Source organism: Lissotriton vulgaris, chromosome 3_1, assembly GCF_964263255.1.
Source record: "Lissotriton vulgaris chromosome 3_1, aLisVul1.2, whole genome shotgun sequence".
NCBI lineage: Eukaryota > Metazoa > Chordata > Amphibia > Caudata > Salamandridae > Lissotriton > Lissotriton vulgaris.
The window spans coordinates 1,773,849,625-1,773,868,529 of NC_141689.1; the positions used below are offsets into that span (position 1 = coordinate 1,773,849,625).

Below are 18,905 nucleotides of genomic sequence, written 5' to 3' on the forward strand. Positions count from 1 at the left end.
AAAGAACCAAGGAGGAAAGAACCGCCCCCAGACAGAGCCACCCGTTCATAAAAAGGAAGGCACTTACAGGAGACACAGCCCCCTCCACCGGAAGGCAAGCACCGAAGACCAACCCAAGGGTCCTCGCAGAACAGGGGAGGAAGGGTGGGCCGTGAAGGAATCTGCGGCTAGAATTGTCTCTACCAGATACATCATTACCGAAGGTTAGTAACTTGTACATCTGATAGAGACTTCTAGCCGCAGATTCCTTCAAGTAGAATAGATACCCTAGCAATACGCCCAGGGAAGGAGGGTCTGCGAAAGGACCCCACCAGCCAAGACAAAGCAGGGGCCCCACAGGGGACAAGAGCTGTGGACCTGGGAGAAACTCGCCCCTGACAGGCAATGGAAACCCCCACAAGCAGAACCCCACCGACCCAAGCAGGGTAGGTAGGAGAGAATAAGAAGGAGGAGGCCAAAGAGCCCGCACACTCACAACCGAGGGACCAAGGGCAAGGCCAGAGGGGCCAAAGCACCCAACTCCTCCACAAGGCAAACTAGCTGCCGCTCAACGGCAAGACAGGAAGAGTGGAAGAAGAAGAAGAAGCCTAGAAGACCCAGGGAAGCGAGGGAAAAGAAGGCGAACCCACTCCAGACGGAGAGCAACCTGCAAGCTAGAACAGCACCGGCAGACAAACCGCTAGAAGCAAGAGAAGCAGCCCGAATCCCCTGGAGAAGAGTAGGCAGTGCCTGGTAAGGGAGAACACATGAGCACCCCAGCCCTCAGGACTAGAGTCTGGAGAAGGAGGAGGAGCCTGGGCACACCACTACGAGCGGCCGCTCAGACGACCTTAAGCAGCAAGGCAACCACACAACGCCATGAAGAACAGGCACCCGATGGCGACCAGAACCCCAAGCAGGGTGCTAGCCATATAACAGCTACCACTACTCCACAAGGGTATGTCAAGTCCCAAATATGGGAATCCTCTTTGGAAGAACTTTCGCAGCAGAGGAAAAAACAAACGAGCCACGGGGAAAAAAACACCCCCGCGAAAGGCTTGACAAGCAGCCCAACCAAGCAGAAGACCGAATCGGAGGCAGAGTCTGCACAATAACACACACATAAGTAACAAAGGGCCATCCAGCAGCCAACAATGCCAGAGTCCCGAGAAGACGTGATGGCTAGAAAAGTACACTCCACAACCAGAACAATCGGCCTAGGAAGGCCCAGAAGCAGCCCAACTCACGAGTCACTGAGGAGGAGATGGAGGACAATAAGGCAGAGGAGAAGAAGGAGGAGGGAGAGGGGGAGGAGGAGGGCAGAGCCCCGCCAAGAGTCTTTGGATGGCATAGTCAGCTGGGCCATGAAACAACACAGTACCGTCAAATGGCAGGTCAATGAGTCGCTCCCGAATATTCTCAGGGAATACTCCGTCCCAAAGCCAAGCATGGCGACGAAGAGCAACCGAGGAGGCCATGGCCCGGCCCAGCACCTCTGAGATGTCCAGAGCAGAGCGGAGAATAAATGCCCCAAGCTGCCGGCAATCCGACGCATGATGCCGCAAGTCCACCTGAGCAGGCTCCTGGAACGCTGTAGATCCCAGAGACTCAGCCGAGTCCCACAGATAGGAGGAGGCTCTAGTCAGAACACACAAGGTGTTAAGGGCCCGCAGGGCAGCGCTAGTCGAGGCAAAAATATTACTCCCCCAGAGTCCAGCCAGCGGGACGGCAGAGTCAACAGTGGCAGCAGGGAGGGAAAAGCAGTACGCAAAAGGATGCGCCGAGGGGTGAAGGGACAGACACTCCGGGTCAAGCGGCGCCGGGAGGTGCCAGTGCACCGGGTCCCCTGAGGCAGGCCGAATCCAAGCCCCCGTCAAGGAAGAAAGGAGGGAACCTTCAAAGGGCAGTAAGATTTCCCTCCCACCAGAGCCCTAGTGGAGGACCTCCAAGAGGTGGTCCGCGAGAATGTGAGCCACCGGGTCACCCATGTGCTGGACACTCAAAGCCGTGGACACCACGTGAGCGAAGGCTGCACCTGCCTCCGTAGATCCACGCAGCGGAGAAAGCAGCTCCTCCGTGGGCGACAGCTGCAAACTAAGGCGGCCGTCCCCGAGGCCAAGCGGGACAGGCAAGGTCCAGTAGAAGCCAGAGGGAGCCGAAGAATGAGGGACCTGCCGCTCTTCCAACGAACACCTCAGCCTCAGGAAGGGCGGGGAGCCGCCCTTCGACGCCGGTGAAAAAGACACCACACGTCGGCCAGTCTCCTGAGAGGACGACACCAAAATACAGCCTGCCTCCGGGGAAGATGGAGCGTCCGAAGACGAATTTGCGGTACGACCCCTGCGCGGATCCGTAGAGTCTGCCAACTAAGGCAGGACCCAGGAACTATCTGGCATCACTGGACAAGAGTCTACCAAGTCATACCGCACCGAAAACGGGAGTGGAGCTGGAGTCGAGCCGGCCCAGGACAGCGCCGACCCGACCCCCTCCGAGGTAGACAACCGCGTGGGGGAACGAGACGGCCCCGGGGAATGACCCGAAGTCCTCAGCCAGCCGTGGCCCCGAATTTGGCGGAGATCGCTCGGCAACCCATGTGGTGGCGCCAGAGACGATTCAGCCACCGACTCACCCTCCGAGGCCGCCGCCTTCAGGAAGGAACGAGAGGGGCCCGGAGAGGGATGAGGGGTCCTCATACAGCCTCGACCCGCAGCGGGACGAGGTGGGGCTGCCGACCCCCGTGGCTCCGCACGGCCAAGCTGCTGCCGGCGCCATAGCGGCGTCACTTCAGGCTTAAGACAGGACCACCTTGTCAAAGGACGGAGAGGGGCTCGGGGATGCGACCCGGGCCTCGGCAACCTCCTGCGACGATACAGGGACTCCCGCAGGAGTGTGCAGCGAGGCAGAGACGCCGTGGCGTGAACGAGGTGCCCCAGAGGAGCCACACCCCAACATCACCACATCCTCCAAGTCTGGATCCGAACCAGTCGGCACCGGAGCTGCCGGCGGCGTCGCGGAGGGCCCCGAGCAAGGCGGGGGATCCACAAACGTCCCAGGAGGAGGTGGAGACGCCAGCGAGGCCTGCAGAGCAGCCACGTATGTCTCCATTTGGACTCTCGACGTCCCAACACCGGGAAACGGTGGATAGGACGGCACGCGGGCTGCATCACCTGCGGAGAGTCCACGCCCCCGGCCGGTAGGGAACCGGCTCCTGGGGACAAACTGCGACACTTACCCATCGGGGTGCGAATCTCACGCGACATCGAAGAAGGGCGAGGGAGACGACCACAGCCGTATCGGAAGCCGTCTGCTGAAGTAGACCAAGGGGAGGACGCCGACCTGGAGAAACGCGCAGAGAGAAGTTTCATCTGGCGCTCCCGCCGCGACTTCGTTTTCAACTGTTGACACTCCGGACAATCAGTGGCGCAATGATCCTCCCCTAAACACCACATACAAATGTGGTGAGGGTCGGTCACCAACATAAGACGCCCACAAAAAGAGCAATTTTTGAAGCCCGAAGGCATTCACACACTGTGCCATAAATAGAAATGGGGAAAAAAAGGGGGCCCCAAGCACGCGGAAAGGGAAAAAACTGCCGTAGGCGCGCCAGGGCGGGTCTTATGTGACCTCGCTGACGTCGCGGATGACACCTGGGCGAAGTTGCGTGATGTCGCCCGCCCCCCGGCGCGCAAGGTTGCTGTGGCAAGCAAAGTTTTCCGGATCCAGTCTCACGTCTGGGGATAATTCTACGTGAAGGTATCTGCGGCTAGTAGTCTCTATCAGATTGGGCATGTATGCTTTTAATAGAAAAGATGTAGACACAGAACATGCAGTACTTTGAAGCCATCTGAATTTTGTTAATTCTGAATGCAACCCAAGCAGCAATAAGAAAAGGTTACCTACCTTCAGTAACGATATTTCTAGTGGAAACTCTGTCTATCTACAGATTACTCACCTTTTGAATTTTCATTGCATCAGAATGGGTCTGGAAAGTTTTCCAATAGTTATTCTATGCTAGATAGGGGCACTGGCTCCCTGACCACGACGGAAACCATGCCACAGTGACATCACCTTTGGCACAAAGGGCCCACCCTGGTGTACAGACGTCTGTGTACCATACATTTTTACCCCCGCCAATGAGGCAAGCAGGATGAGAACAACAACAATTCTGTTGAGGTGGAGTGCAACAACTAACTTGGAAAAAATGGGGTGCTAGGTGGCGCACAAGCAAAAAGGCTGCACTGCTGTGAGGCTCTTACTGCTCGGCACAGTTATTCTGGAAAGTTATTCTGATGGCTGTACCCTGAAACAAATTTTTGCTGTGGGAAAACGAAAAGAAAGTACTGGTGTCTACATTGACTCAATTTGAGGGGCGTAGTGGAACGACATCCTGCGCAACTAGCAAGTTGTCTGAGCTGCCGACGGAGGATCCTACGCGACCTGGTGCAGCTGCTGGGCTTGACTGCCTACTCGAGGGCCGTGGCGCTCACGTGTTCTGCTGGGCCGCGCACGGACCGCACTGACAGGGTGCTGATTGCGGGTGAGTGCAGCGCGGCGTTGCTGCTCTGCGCTGATTCCTATGTCCCCGCACTGCGACAGCAGATAAGTAAAGGCGCAGGGTGCCTGATACTGGCCGGCTGCCGGGACCACATCTGACGAGGGCGCTTCTATTTGAGCTAGACAGACGGAGACGGACATTGGTGCGAAGCAACCCCCCTCCCTTCACTGATGCATGGCTGCTGGCACAATGTGACGGGAGCGTGGGGGAGGCTATAAGTCTGATGTGTGCGTTCCCCCTATGTTCTGCCACTTGACTAAGATTACTGTCCCACGGCAAAACAAGAGGTGGTGGAGCGGGGCATAATAAGTACGCTGGAGGCTGAGGCTGATCTAAAGGAAGGACAAGTACATAGCAGACAAGGCAGAGGGCGGACTTTAGCCTCTTTTTTTGTGCACACTATGGTGACCAATGCTGAAGCATAACAGCTTGCCTGATAGTAGTGACACCTGCTGATAGCCATTGCTGCACCACTATAGCATGCTCCCCTCTTCATATCCTCCTTAACACTGGCCTGGCTGCAACTAAAGCGCCCCACTACAGTGGAAATAAAATTGGTGGGGAAAGTGGTGGGAAGCTGTCTTGGCGAAGGGGAATACGAGTGTGAAGAACCCCTGCCTTACAACACTAAATGAAGCTGCTGTGACTTGCGACCTTGCTGCAGCACTTCCTTTCACGCAATACTTATAACCTGGCAACCCGAGAGGGGGATTACTTCTTTAACACAGAGATGGGGAAGGTGGATACCAGACAGTCCCATTTATCGTTTGAGGCAAAAAAGGGGGGACGGGCAACCCAGGAAGAGGCAGGAACGAGCAGCGGCGAAGCTGAGTAGAACGGCCCCTCCCCTCCTGAAGATGACATGAAGGCTCTAATGAATGAGGTGCGCTAAGGTCTGGCTACTGTCGCAGATAAAATGGATGCCATGAGCAATAGGATGGATGCAATTGTTCACAAGCTGGATGGGCACGAAGAGCGCCTCAAGGAAACTGAGCGGCGTATCTCTGATGTAGAAGACACTGCCTCTGGGACGCAGACCCAAGTGCTGCAAATGGACAAACTTCTTAAGATAATAGCTACGAAGAAAGAAGATTTAGAAGCGAGAAGTCGCAGAAATAATATTTGTGTCCTTGGCATCCCGGAGAGCACGGACACTGGAAGAATGGGTGAATACTTTGAGAGATTACTGCTGGATACTATAGGTGCTGCCTCTTTGTCTTCCAACTTTATCGTTGAAATGGCACACCAGTCCCTGGGGCCTCGACTGCCGCCGGGAAGCAACCCCGCCCAATAATAGCACGCCTCTTAAATTATCTGGATCGCAATGCAATACTCAAGAAAGCACGGGGAAAACGACAGCTGGAATATGAAGGAAATAACTTCACGATTTATCCTGATTTCACGAGTGCAGTGCAAGAGCAAAGACTTAAATTTACCCCTGCCAAGCAGAAGTTACGACAGGCCCAAATTGAGAATGCCCTGTTATATCCCCCAAAACTACGGATTACGCACCAAGGAAAGCAGTTCTTCTTTGTTAACCCGCAGCAGGTGGATGACTTCCTGAAAAAATTGAAACATCAGAACAACGCTTGCAAGTCCGCCATGGTGCAAGATCGACATCTTGAAGACTTGGACTGAAAGTACAGTTCTCCTTGCGGTCTTATGGGGATATGCACCAGGAAATGCCGGATATTGCATGAACTTTGAAGGGAAGTCTCGACTACATACTGGTGCAAAAACCGGTCCTAGGATGCTTGATTCCGGTCCAGGAAGACATGGCTTGGCAGTTCGGGCTGGACTGTTCCCATGAGGCACAGGTTCAAGGCTGATTTGCATATGGCCATGTCTGAACTCGGGTGGTGTGGAGTGCAAAAAAACGATGGATTTAGGCCCAGATCTCTGTACTGGGGTGAATATATGACATTGTTCTGCATTCTGTCCATAAATTGTTGTTTTTGCATTCAACTACATACCGGGACAGCATGGTTTTCTGGGGGTACGAGTGAGTACTTTTCACTACACCGAGCACCCTCGCCCCGAGTAACATGAATGTTCCATCGTCCTACAACTCGGAGGGTGAGGAGACCGTGTATGCCCCTGGTCGGTCCCTCCACAGGGAGTACCCCCCCTAGACTGTGACGGCAGTTTAAACCGCAGAGGGTATTTGTTGGGGATGGGAGTTGGGGAGGGGAGTGGGAATGAATGTTCTGGCATGATTGGGATGCTTCAGTGGGTGGAGGGAAGGGCTGTTTGGGGCACAAAAGTTAGTTTGGATTGCATGGACAGGTTCGGACAGATGACAATGGGTTTTAATACTATTGAGACAGGTACTGAAATGTATGGGTAATCCTACAATTGTTTTATTTTTTTACTTAAATGGGTTGATACAGCGATGCTCCAAAGTATACATGTTCTCACCTGGAATGTCAAAGGGATGGTGGATCCCAGGAAATGCTGTAGGGTGTTGTCGTACCTGGATCGCCATCAGATTCAAATAGTGATGCTTCAGGAAACCCATCTTAACCCTAGCCATGCACACACCTTCACAGCCAAATGGGCGGTTCATCGAACCTTCTCATCTTATTCCTCATACTCCAGGGGAAAGGCCATACTCATTAAAAAGAGCACTCTTTTTGTAGTCGCTGGGGAACTTAGTGACAGGCAGGGACGCTATTGCATGGTGTGGGGTAGGCTGGGCCCTGAATCTGTCACAATAATATGCTGTTGTGGCCCTAACATGGATGCCCCAGAGGTCTTTATGGAGCTATGGGGAAAAATAATCGAGGTTGTATCCACTCACATCATATGGGCTGGGGACTTTAATGTATCGCTAGATCCCATCAAAGACAGATCAAATCCTGTGCCGCACCACTACACTAAAGCTCAAAAAATACTACAAGACATAATGTAATGTAAGGGGTTTTTTTATACCGCGCTACTATCGCTCCAAGGAGCATCTAGGCGCCAACAGAATGACCCAATGATGTAAAACGGTCCGGCTGCTAATGTTAACTACACCAACCTTCACACTAGAGCTCTAGCTATGGTGTCCTGTAGCTTAAAAATCCAAGTTTTAAGTTCTTTCCGGAATTCAGTTTCACTCTCCAGTGCCCAAAGGTAAGGAGGAAGAGTATTCCAGGCTTTTGACCCTAGAACTGGTAAAGATTTACCCGCTCTCGTACTAAGTTTGAAAGCTGGAACAGACAGGAAATTAGCATTTGAGGAACGCAGGGTACGGGCTGGATGATACCTAATGAACTTTTTTCTTAGGTATTTGGGCCCTAAGGAGTGAACAGCTCTAAAAGTGATTACCAGTATTTTAAAAAGGACCCTTTTGATTATGGGTAGCCAGTGCAGGGTTTTTAGTGCAACAGTTGCAGATGATATTTTCGGCCACTTCAGCACCAGTCTGGCTGCTGCATGCTGCACCATCTGGAGTTTATGGGTGACCACTTTGTTAGTACCAGCATAGAGGCTATTACAGTAATCTATCCTTGATGTCACAAGGGCGACTGTTACCGTTTTTCTAGCCTCCAGCGGCAGAAGATCACAAAACTTCCTTAGCCCCCTGATGATACCAAAACATGTCCCCGCTACATTCAGTGCCTGCTGCTTGAAGGACAATCAGAGTCAAAGTTAATCCCCAAATTGCGAGCAAAGTCTGTAGTATGAGGCGGTATTTCTGCCTTCTCCGGCCACCATAGTCTGGGGACAAAGTCGTTTTGTGGGCCCTTCGGCATGATCTCCGTCTTTCCCATATTATATTTCAGGTGGTTTCTCCTCATCCAGACAAAGGTAGCCGTCAGGCAGCATTTGAGATTGGCTTCCCAGTCCTGAGTGTCTTTATCAAGAACTAGGATCAGTTGGGGATGGGGAGCTGATAGACACATGGCGGTACTTGCATCCCCATACCCTAGAAGGCACACATTTCACGGCGCAGTCTGCCTCATGGGCACGGCTAGATTATTGTATCATCTCCAGAGGTCTGGTACCGGCATTGCGCTCTGTTGGACAATGAACTAGCTCTTTTTCTGACCACTCCCCTGTAAGGATGGAGATATCCCCCTCGGGAGGTTTCCTACCACGTCTGCATTGGCGACTGTCGCCTCTTACGCTTCTAGATGAGATGTTTCGGAGAGAGCTGGGCCAAGAAATTGAGGACTTCTTGCAGAGAAATAAGGGGTCGGTGGCAAGTGTTGCATCGGTCTGGGAGGCTTTTAAGGTAACGATGCAAGGGATTTGCATTTCGAAAAGTAGCAGAATACTACGAGATATCCAACGCTCCCTGCAGACACTGGAAAGAGAACTTACGGAAATAGAGAACAAACTTTCTATGGGCACTGATGGTAGGCTACAGGGCGAACTCCGCGATAAGCAGTTGGAATATCAGGAGACAGTTGACAGAGAGACGAAATTTAGGGGGAAATACTGGGTAGTTAGGCGTTATGGGCAGGGCGAACGGCCAGGTAAGGCCTTGGCAGAGACTATACGAAAGCCTAAATTCACAAATTATGTCCTGAAGATTGAGGGGCCTGAGAACGTTGTTTACAGAGATACAGCCAATATCCATGCTACATTTCGAACCCATTATTCTGAGTTGTACACTTCAGGGAGACAGGATGCATTGGACTTAGATGAGGACCTTGATGATGTAGCCTTGGGATGGCTAGGAGACATAGAAAGGGAGTTTCTGAGTGTTCCATTTGAATTAGGTGAGATTAGGGAAGCTATTATGCAATTGAGCTAAGGGAAATAGCCCGGGTTGGATGGGTTACCTCTAGAGTTTTATAAAACATACATTGATTTACTTGCTCCTATTCTCCAAGAGGTGTTTGAAGATGCCTTGGAACAGGATCAGCTTCCTCCTTCCATGAGAGAAGCGCTCATATTTGCTCCTATTCTCCAAGAGGTGTTTGAAGATGCCTTGGAACAGGATCAGCTTCCCCCTTCCATGAGAGAAGCGCTCATTATATCATTGTTTAAGTCTGGTAAGACGCCGACCTGGTGCGACCCCTACAGACCGTTGTCCCTCATAAATTGTGATGCTAAGATCCTTGCAAAAGTTATTGCCAACCGCCTCAGCTTGCTTATGGAAAAGCTGGTCCTCCTGGACCAGTCGGGATTTATCCCAGGTCGTGCGACCTCACTCAACTTGCGCACACTCTTTACTGTATTACATAATGTAGCCCCTGATCTGGCATTGGCGGCGGTATTTTTAGACGCCACCAAGGCGTTTGATTCGCTAGAGTGAAACTACTTAGTAGGGGTCCTGAGATGCATGGCCTTCTGCATGCCTTTCTATTGTGGATTAGTTTGCTAGAAAACTTCCCATCTGCTAGAATACTGATTAATGGCCATGTGTCTGCAGCTTTTCATCTTACAAGGGGTACCAGACAAGGGTGCCCTATTTCCCCCCTTCTTTTTGCGCTTGAGACTGAGCCTCTAGCTGCGAAGCTCTGGCAACAACACCAGGATAAAGCACTGCGATGTCCAATGCGCCAAATATTGGTATCCCTTTATGCTGATGATATCACCCTTTATGTGCGAGATCCCCAAGCCAAACTCAATCCACTTTTAAGGGAATTTATTAAATTTGGTAAGCGGTCGGGATAAATATTAACTGGGGAAAGTCAGTAATCTTTCCTCTCACGCCTGCGGCCAGAAGATTCCAGTTGGACTTTCCGCTGCAGTGGTGGGACTCAGACATGAGATACTTGGGGATACACCTCTCTAAAGACTGTGAGGAATTATTACGTCTCAATTACGGAAATGCCCTAGATCGTATCACTGACAAGGTGACCAGGTGGATAGCACTGCCCCTCTCCATGGCGGGACGTGCTTCCCTGATAAAGATGGTAGTACTCCCGCAGTTATTATACCTATTCCTCAATATTCCCTATCATCCTGGCAGACATTTTTTTAAAGCACTGAAGGCGGAAATGATTAGATTGGTATGGAGATGTAAACAGCCACGTTTGCAGTGGAATGTACTTATTCGGCCCAATTCGTCTGGGGGCTTTGATGTCCCAGATTTTGAGTTGTACCACATCAGCGCACAGGCACATTATTCTTATTATTGGTTTCATCCCCCTCCATATATGCCGCAGATTGCAGCAGAGCATTGGCTGGCTGACCCTGTTCCACTTGAGGGACTGATATTTGTTCCACCACAGCCCAGGGACAAGACACCTACGTCCATCACGGGTACAGTGGCAGCCTGGCACAGTATTCTTGCGCTGCTCGGGGAAAAGCTGCTTTATTCCCCCCTCCTACCACTGGTCTATCACCCACTACTACCATTGCTGCAGGAGAAGGGATTTCGCAATTTACTTACAAAGCTAAACATTAATATTTGGGGAGATCTCTATTGTAGTGCTGGGTTTAAGACACAGATACACATATTTTTGGCTATGCAACCGATCCCCTTGGAGGTTTTCCTTTATTTGAGACTTTGGCAGGGAATCCGACAAGTTTCTCTTGAGTTCCCACTAGAAATCCCTACGATAGCACCACTACACATGATACTACAAGCTGATACACCAGGACATTTAGTTTCTAGACTTTATCATACTACACAGGCTAAACGGGAGTATGCTCCCTGTCTGTCACGGCTGAGCTGGAGTGCAGAGCTGGGGTTTGAGATTACGGAGGAACAGTGGGATTATTGTTGCTTACAGACGCAGCGGGTTTCGGCAAGTAGTAGACTTCGTATTATTCAATTCAAATTTATGCATAGACTGCACTACACCCCGTCACTTGAAAGAGTCGGACCGATGTGACAGATGTAAAGCTGCAGATGCGGATTTCTTTAATTTGGCCTGGGAATGCCCGGGGTGCATGATTAATGGGAACAGGTGCTTGAGGCCTTGGTGAAGACTATAGCCTTTCTGCTAGAGGGAGGACCTTTCATGGCACTACTGGGATACACAGCTCGGTGACGAGGTCTCAGCGCGGCTTTGTCTCACTTGCTTTATTTTTGGATAAACGCCGAGTAGTTTGTAGGTGGGGGAGAGGCAGGGCACCCAAATTTAAGGTTTGGATTTCTGATCTTACTTACTGTCAGGAAAAACTATGTACATATGCAGAGTTATTACCAACAGCCTCCCGTCCCAGAGACATCTGGGAACCACTGAAGGCGTACTTAGCGGCTCTGACTCCAGGGCCCAGTGAAGGTAGTGTTGTGGAGCTGGCAACACCTGGGGGGTGACTGGGGGGTTGGGCACATGAGACCGCTTCAATATGTGGATAGACACTTGGAATGCTGTATTGGCTGGGAGCGGTGGGGGAATGAAGAAGGATGTGAGCAATGATGAGGGCTAAAAAGTCTAAGCAATTATGGTTTAAGATATGTCTGTTAATATACTTTCTATCCAAAGCTACTGCCGTTGAATTCTAGACGAACTGCGTTCTACAGGAAATGGAGAAGATATTACATTAAGGGCCTGAGCTGGCACTCTAGTGAGAACGACTGATCAATTTTCATTAATCTTGTACATTCCTTATTATACCTACTGTCATGGATTGTATTGATTGTCAACTGTCGCTGTACACTGAATGGATGTCTGTAGTTGTCTGTCGGGACTGGATTGTATAATGTTACATAAAATCTAAGAAAATTAAATTTAGAAAAAAAAAAATAAAATAAAAACAACTAACTTGGAAAAATCTTAATTTTTAATAGATGACAACCCTGGAAGACAAGGACGTAGGTGGGATCGGTGAGGAATCTGCAAATAGAGAGGGTATCCACTAGAAAGACTGTTAATGAAAGTAACTTACTTTTGCTTCTGATGGATACTTCTACCTGCAGTTTCCTTCCCTCTTAAATAGATCTCTAAACAGTACCCAATGTGGAGAAGATCTTTAAGGAAATGCAGGAGGACAGGGCACACCAAATGTGAATCCCTTTTTAGGTCTCGGACTCGAAGGCTGCGCTTGCGCAGTCGCATCCGAGACTTTATGTCTACAGTGTGGGGGCTTAAACCCGCCCCTCTTCTCCATTGGCTGGCCTCATAAATGCTGGGCAGCCATTGGAGGAGAGGGGCGTCACTCAGTTTAAGCCCCGTCTTTTTCGGATTCGGGGGCGCGTTTTTTCGCTTCTCTCTGTTTTCTTTCACTCCTCTTCCCATTGGCTGGAATTTTACCTTCCAGCCAATGGGAAGAGGAGAGAAAGCAAAGCACGCCTCTAAATCCGAAAATGATTGTGCATTTCTCAGAGGCATTACTGCTTGGCCTCGGAGAAACATAGTGGTCCTTTCCCCCTTGTTATGAAGTTGAAGCTGTGTGGAATCGGATTTTAAGGGTACTTTACTCTGTAAATTCTTGATTTTTTTAAAACCGACTTAGCTATTTACAGTTTCATTATTACCTCTCCCATTAACCAAGACTCAGTGTCATGAAAAGTTCCGACGACACTTGTGCCGTGAACAGTTAAAGTCCATTTTCTATTTCTAAAATTGTGGTTTGTGTACTTCCCGAGATAGGCTGCTCCATTTTGGATGAGGGAATATACGTGCCAAATATAATATGTGCCAAATATACAGTTTTAATTAGAACCACTATCCAACGTAGGTACTGTCCACATCCTCATGGTACATTCTTCGATATTCGTTGCTTTGTGCGTTTTGTTTGTCTACTCCAGGCCATCCTTTCTCCCTGTTTGCTGTCGGAGCCCATAATGCCACCTCTAATGGTGACTTGGTAGGGTCCGGAGCTGTGTGGAATCGGATTTTTTTTTTTTTGTAAAATTTTTATTTTGCATATAACAAAAAGGAAAAGAAACACAAGAAAGCCGCACCGAGGTGCCGCACATGTTCCCACACAGTGGGAAAAGAAGCAAATAAAACGGTGGTAACGCTACATCACAAAGATAAAGAACAGTCAATCAGTCCAGGTACCTGCAGAAAAAAAGAGCCATAAGGAAAAGCCACATAGGAGCTGAGGCTTGCGAAATCAAAATGTCCCACCAAGCAGGTCTTCGGGCTACACAAAAGCCATGGTAATGTACCATCCGGTGAAAATAGGCACCTCGGTTGCAACACAAGGAGGAAAGAGAAAAAACAACTCCCCAGCCCCTCCCCCCTCCCCCCCGCCCCCATGGCGGTGACGCATACATACTCCATTCACTCAGCAGGCACTCTAAATTTGGAAGAGGTGTAAGGATCTCAATGATGCTGGGCAAACAGCCGAAGGTAAGCCAGTAGATAGGAAGGTTACCAAGGGACCCCACACGTGCTTAAAGTTCTTGTAGTTACCGAGGAAGATGTCCGCCATTCTTTCCAGGCTCAAAAGCCTCCAGAGTCTCGCGTGCCAAAGGGAAATCGCTGGCGCCTCCTTCCGTTTCCAAGCCGCCGCCAGCGTGAGCTTGGCTGCCCCCAAGCACAGCCACAGAATCTTTTTATCCGCGCGCATCTGGTGTTCAAGACCGGGGTCCCGCAGGCCCAAGAGCACAAAGGCCATAGAGTCCTCAATAGGATATCGGAGAATATCCTTGATATGGGAAAGAATTTCATTCCAGTACGGCCTGATTACCGGGCAATCCCACCAAATGTGGCGGAAGTCCCCCAGAAGTCCGCATCCCGTCCAGCACTTATCCGAGGCAGCCGGAAAGATACGGTGGAGCCGCGTCGGAACCATATACCACTGCGTGAGAGTCTTTAAGTGAGCCTCCCGTAAGTGGATCGAGTGGTTAAATTGGTTCATATCCCTCCAAAGCGCTGACCATTCGGTGTCGGTGACATCCCTTCCCACCATCTCCCCCCATTGCTCCATATATCGTGGTCTAGGTGACAATTCAGATTGAAGCAGTAACTAATATAGGAAGGAGATGGCACCCTTCATGGTAGATGTCCTTAGCAGAAAAGCCTCAAATTTCGAGGGAGGCCTCGTGGCTGCCTCCAGCACTCCTGGCGACGTGGCCCAATGTAGCAATTGGACATGCCTATACCTATCAGTCTGCGGCACCGGGTAGTCCCGCATGCAGTTAGCAAAGGTCAAAGGATCAGAGCCATGAAACAAGTGCAGCAGCGCCCTGCACCCACCCTCCCTCCACGCGTCAAAGGGTCCCTCGGTGAGCGCCGGCGGAAAGGCCGGGTTGAAATGCAATGGTGTGAACGGAGATGGAAAGGTCGTCCACAGCTCATTGTCAGCCAAGGTGTCCCAGACCTTCAGCGTAGTGCCCGTGGGGGTACTGATGTAGGCATTCAAGGGGCGGTCTTTCTTCGGTTTCCAGGCTAAATCCCAGATGGACCGACCCGCCACGCTCCGGTCCATATGCAGCCAATGTTTGTCTGAGAGCTGCTGCGACCATTCCACCATGACCCTCAATTGGGCAGCCTTATAATAGAGGTGCAGGTCCGGGAGACCAACCCCACCCTCCGACCGAGGCCGGCGCATAACTGTGAAGGGCAGACGGGCTCGGCCCCCTTGCCAGATAAATTTCAGTATCTGCGTTTTAAGCTGTCGGAAGTAGGCGCTATCCAGCGGAATAGGTAAGGCCTGGAACAGGTACAAGTATTTGGGGAGAAGGACCATTTTAATCGCATGTATCCTACCTAACCAGGACAGGAATTTAGGTTTCCACCTCTCCAATTCTGCCCGGGTCTTCGTCAGGAGGGGCGGGAAGTTGGCCGTGAACAGCTTACCCACCGTCGGAGTCGAGCGTACTCCCAGATAAACAATCGAGCCGGAAGCCCATGCCAATGGTGTCAGCGCCCGCACCTGAGCAACGTCAGATTGCGATAAAGTCAGATTCAAAATGTAAGACTTGCCATAGTTTACTTTAAATCCGGCCACACCCTCAAATTCAAGCAAAATATCCCTAACGCAGGGCAAGGAACCAGCCGGATCCGCCACCGAGAGTAGGACGTCGTCCGCGAAGAGCGAGATTTTATGTTGCTCTCCCGTGAACGGTATGCCCTTCACGCCCTCATGTTCCCTCACCGCCATCGCCAGAGGCTCAATACTGAGCGCGAATAGCAAGGGAGAGAGGGGACACCCTTGTCTGGTGCCCCGCGAGTGCGGAAAGAAGGCCGATAGGTAGCCATTCACCGCCACTCTCGAGCGTGGGCTGAAAAAGTTCGCCTTTACCATAGTGATGAACTTGTCAGAAAAGCCGAAGGCCAGTAGTGTATTAAACAGAAAGCCCCAATCCACTCGATCGAAGGCCTTCTCCGCGTCCAAGCCCACTAGCACAGCCGGTATGCGGAACCTGTCCGCTTTTTCGATGAGGTGAACCACTCTACGGGTATTATCGTGGGTCTGGCGACCTTTAATAAAGCCAGACTGATCTGGGTGAATAATCGCTGGCAGCAGATCCTGTATGCGGCCCGCCAGAATCGCTGAGTATAGTTTGGCGTCAATGTTAAGCAAAGCTATGGGGCGAAACGAAGCACAATGCTCTGGGTCCTTCCCTGGTTTCGGCAAGACCGTAATCACCGCCTCGGCCAGGGTCCCTGTGTTCACTCCGGATGACGCCATTTCGTTAAAGAGAGCAACCAAAAAATCACACAGCTCGGTAGCATACGTCTTATAAAAGACCGCAGTGTAACCATCCGGACCCGGGGCCTTGTGTAATTTCAAATTTTTGATGGCGGAGAGAACCTCTTCTCTAGAAATTGGTGCCTCCAACAGGTCGTTCCATTCTCTAGATACTCGTGGTAACAGCAAACGACGTAGGAACTCCCTCTGCGTTTCCGCATCCAGGTCGTCACCCGTATACAACTCGGCATAAAAGCGCCCAAAAATGTCCGCCTTCGTTCCGTCCCGGTGTTGTAACACACCTGCAGCATCTCTGATCCCTCCTATGTATTCCCGCTCCCTCCTTTCCCGCGCCAGATGTTTACCAACCTTGTTACCGCATGAATATGACTGTCGCCCCAGTCGCAAAAGCGTAAGCTCGGCCCTATTGGCATAGTGCGCCTTTAATTTGCCCCTCACTGCCGTCAGCGGGCGAAGAGTCACCCTCGAGGGGTTGAGTTTGTGAGCACGTTCGAGCTCGACCACCTCAGCCTCCAAGGCCTCACGTTCCTTCCTCCTCAAGGCGTTAATCTGCGAATTGAGTCCCAGGCATGTGCCCCTGATCGTAGCTTTAAAGGCGTCCCATGTGGTCGATAGCGAGGTGTCCGACGGGGGATTAAGGTCAAAGAATTCTCTGATAGCGAGTCGCAACGCTTGATTAGATATATTGTCCCGGATTACCGACGCCGGGAAATACCACTTCCGATGCGACGCACCAGTTGGCGACCAACGAAGGTTAAGCACCAAGAGACTGTAGTCCGAAACAGAGATTGGAAGGATGGCGGCATCCACCACGTCCCCGCGTAGGGATTGGCTAAAGAAAATGATTTCCAACCGGGAATATGAATTATGCACGTGGGAGAAAAATGTGTAATCCTTTGTGGTAGGGTGGAAAAACCGCCAGCCATCAACTAGCCCCAGCTCCCCCACCCCTTGCTGTGCCGAAGCAGAAAACACTCCTGTACCCGCCCTATGGCCCCCTGAGTGTCCAAATCCTTGTCCCACACCAGATTAAAATCCCCCAGCAAGAACAAGTGACCCTCTGCAAAGTCCCCAACCTTCAACAACAGATCCTGCAAATACTTATTCTGACCCACGTTGGGTAAATACACCACCACCAAAGTGCACAGTCGACCTTGAATAAGCCCTTTGACCATCAGCCAACGACCCTCCTTATCGTGACGGACCTCCACAGGCTGAAAGTGCAGCGCAGCTCGGAAAAAGAGTGCTACCCCCCTGTGTTTCGTAGCGGCGGAAGACCTATATATAATGGGATAAGCCTTATGGCGGAGCCGCATCTCATCTTTCCGTGCTAAGTGGGTTTCTTGCAACCCCACAATGTCAAGGTGATGATCCACCACATATTTCCACACCTTCTGCCTCTTCTGTGGCGAATTCATGCCCTTAACATTCCATGTCCCTATGCTAATCGGCATTACAGAGTTGGACCCAAAGAATCTCTCCTGTCACTCCAATTGTCCCCCTCCCCATACATAGACAACCCCCGATACAAGGGACGCACAGGAGGTCCGCCACTCTCCCCCCTCCACAATCCAAACCTCGCCAGCCAACCACAACAATGTTATCCACAGTGCCATTTTGCACGCACATCCGCAGCCAGTCATCCAGCAGTCCCCCATTCCCACCGCCATGGGACCCCCCCCCCCCCAACACCCCAAACTCCCCAACTCCCACCCCCCCCCCCCAGTCGAAAAACAACCAATAGAAGGCTCAAAAGCAAAAATTGCCGGGGGGACTAATACAATATCCCCCATGGCCACAGTCGAGGGTGTCTCCTCCAAGAGTACATGCATACCCCCAGACCAGAAGGCCAGAACCCCTCCGGCGCCGATCCATCAGCAAGAAAGAGGTCACGCCGCTCCGGAGCTTTGCTGCGTATCAGCCAATGTGGCCGAAGCCACCGAAGCCACCGCGTTGCCCCGCTCCTGCAGGCTGGTAGTGAGGTCCGGTCGCCGCCGATCAGGGGAAGCGCCCACCCTGTGCCAGGAAGACGAGCGGTGGCGCCTCCGAGATGGAGAAGTAGCTGCTTCCTGCGAAGGCGGTACATCCTCAAGGCCCAGAAGATCCTTCGCCACCTGGAGCGAGCGAATCTGCGAGAGCCGATTCTGCCACCGGAAGATGATTCGAAAAGGATGCCCCCAGGAATAAGCGATGCCACGCTCTCCCAGAAAGGCAGTCACTGGGCGGAACTCCCTTCTTTTCCGCAGTGTGGCAGGCTGGTAGTGAGGTCCGGTCGCCGCCGATCAGGGGAAGCGCCCACCCTGTGCCAGGAAGACGAGCGGTGGCGCCTCCGAGATGGAGAAGTAGCTGCTTCCTGCGAAGGCGGTACATCCTCCAGGCCCAGAAGATCCTTCGCCACCTGGAGCGAGCGAATCTGCGCGAGCCGATTCTGCCACCGGAAGATGATTCGAAATGGATGCCCCCAGGAATAAGCGATGCCACGCTCTCTCAGAAAGGCAGTCACTGGGCGGAACTCCCTTCTTTTCCACAGTGTGGAGGCCGCTAAGTCTTGATACAGCTGAGGGCGGTGGTCCCTGAACTGCAATGACGTGATCGCCCTGGCCTTGCGGAGGATACGCTCTTTCACCTGAAAGTCATGGACACATACAAGAATATCAGGAGGGGGCCCCCCCCGCGCCTGGGCAACCCCACTCTATGCACCCTGTCCATCCGAATTTCCCGCGTATCCTCCTCATCCAGTATCTGGAGGAACAGGCCTTGGACATATCCACGCAGGTCTCCCGCCTCACCATCCCAGGGCACAGCCCGGATACGAATGTTGTTCCTGCGTGAACGGTTTTCTAAATCCTCCGTGTGCGTCTGTAAGTCCAGG

The 18,905-nt window shown here is 51.6% G+C and overlaps 1 protein-coding gene across 15 annotated transcripts in view; it reads right to left on the reverse strand.

Moving 5' to 3' along the window:
- BLTP1 (bridge-like lipid transfer protein family member 1) overlaps positions 1–18,905 on the reverse strand; it is a 1,831,302-nt gene that overhangs the window by 294,434 nt on the left and 1,517,963 nt on the right. The gene's annotated exons all lie outside the window — the stretch shown is intronic.